This window comes from Tupaia chinensis, unplaced genomic scaffold (assembly GCF_000334495.1).
Source record: "Tupaia chinensis unplaced genomic scaffold, TupChi_1.0 Scaffold000644_1, whole genome shotgun sequence".
Lineage (NCBI taxonomy): Eukaryota > Metazoa > Chordata > Mammalia > Scandentia > Tupaiidae > Tupaia > Tupaia belangeri.
Genome location: NW_006160165.1, coordinates 1,323,281 through 1,325,408, shown reverse-complemented (window position 1 = coordinate 1,325,408; position 2,128 = coordinate 1,323,281).

The window sequence follows — 2,128 nt, the reverse complement described above, 5'->3', positions numbered from 1 at the left end:
GCAAAGTTCACAAAGAGATTCTAGGAGACACGAAGAGAAACAGACACAACTCACTAGCAGAGAGAGATTTGTAATTCCCCTCTAAGCATGTGACAGATCCACAGTGTTGTAGGACTTCTGAGTTGGCCGAGTTCATGATCGGGAAGAAGGAGAAGAGTGGACAAAGGCAGAGAAGAGGAAAGCAGAGTTTTATTGAGAGAGAAAAGCTCTGACAAGGAGGGCTCCCGAAAGAGTGCTGTGCAGTTGGGGCTCTTGCCAAAGCTTTGATTTGATATGATTTTGATTTTTGCCATAGAGAGACAAAGAAAGAGAGTTGGAAAGTGAGAAGTTAGCCCCCAGGGGTGATGGCCATACCACAACCCCTTCTCCTCCAGTGTTTCCTTGGGATTCTGGGCACCCATGAACACACTCCCAATAAGAGTTTTCAAGCTCTCAGGTCCGGGACTCAAACTGCGGTAGGCCACGTGGGAATCCAGTGCCTTAACCGCTATATCACCTGCTGGACCTTGTGCCAGGGGTTTTTATCTACCAGTTGGAGTAGTGGGCTCGCTCTGATGAGGAAGTAAGCTTCAGAAAACAGTTCCATGGTAGCCTGGGTGATTCATTACCCCAATATTCATGGGGTCAGCACTTTTGGTGGGAATGTAGTTAGCAAATAGAAACAGCTGCCCTTAGCTATAGGTATTTTGAGCCCTAATGCAGCCAGCGCTTTGTTAAAACTTAGTTACGTGACCTCCATCTCGGGCCTTTACCCCGTCAGTTTAACGTCCCGATGTCCTACCGTAACAGGACAAAGCAGGGAAGCATTGATAGCCAAGAGGCACAGTGAAAGATGCCAGAGGGCAGCACAGTGGCTGGACGCAGTGCTCTGTAAGGCCATCTTGCATGCAAGGTTCCTGGTTCTGGAGAGCCTGGGTACCCTGGGCATGCGGTCCAAAACAGTCTAGGCTGACTGAGGCTGGGCGTGGAGTGTGGAGTAGGGCCCTGCTGGGGGTGCTGTGTCTCTGTCTCTAGCTCACTTGCTCATGGAAGAAATTAAATAAAAACTTCAAGAAAAAATAAATATGTGTATTTATAAAATATTAATACATTGGAGAGGGGGAACATGGTGTCCTATCTAAAATGAAGGACTTACCTTCTTCCTAAAATAAAAGAACTCCTAGAAATTGAGGGGGAAAAACAACTGACTTAAAAAGAAAAAAATAATACAGGCAAAGGATAGAGACTGCTCACAGGAAATCTAATGTAGATAACTCTTAACAGATGAAAACATGCTCAGCCTCACCCATAATAAGAAAAATAATGATTACGACTGTCCTGAGACGCACGATGTCTCTCTAATCAGCTGAGCACAAACCCCTGAGTTCCACTCCACCCTGGGCGGCACAGGCTGTGGGAAAGCAGCTCCTTCTTGGAGTGGATGGAAAGTTAAATGGTGCTCAGAGCAGGAGAGGCCAACTCTCAAAGCTGTGGAGCTTCTCAGGCTATCTGCACAGTCAGATCAGCAGGTCCCAGCAGTGCAAGCGATGTGTGTAGCCCGAGCTTCCTTGACGGCAAGAAAAATGAAAAAGATTTGCAGTTGGCACGGAAGAGTTAGCAAATAAAAAACCAGACTGCTTACTTAAGTTTAAATTTCAGATAAACAACATATTTTTTAGTGTAAGTCTGTCCTGTGCATTATGTTCAATGCCATGTTTGTAACATACTTAATTGCTCTTTATCTGAAAATTCTGTAGGTGTCCTATATTCCATCTGGCAACTCTATAGAAGAAGGGACTTCGAAAAGTGTGTAGAAAAATCAAATTAAAGGATAAGTTTATTGTAGTGCAGGGAAAAAAAAATTGTCAAAAGCCACACACAGGTTGTTTTTATTTTTCCCCCAAAATATGCCTTTGCTACCAACTTTTTGAAGATCCCATGTCAGAACTAGCAGTTCGTGTAATGGCTATGTCGCTGGACTCCCATGTAGTCGACCGCAGTTTACGTCCTGGACCTGGAGGCTTAAAACTCACGCCGGGCGTGTGTGCATGCGTGCCCAAAATCCTGAAAGGAGAATGGAGGAGAAGGGATTGTGGCTTTGCCATCCCCCCCTGGGGGGTGATTTCTCACTTTCTCTCTGTCTCTTCAG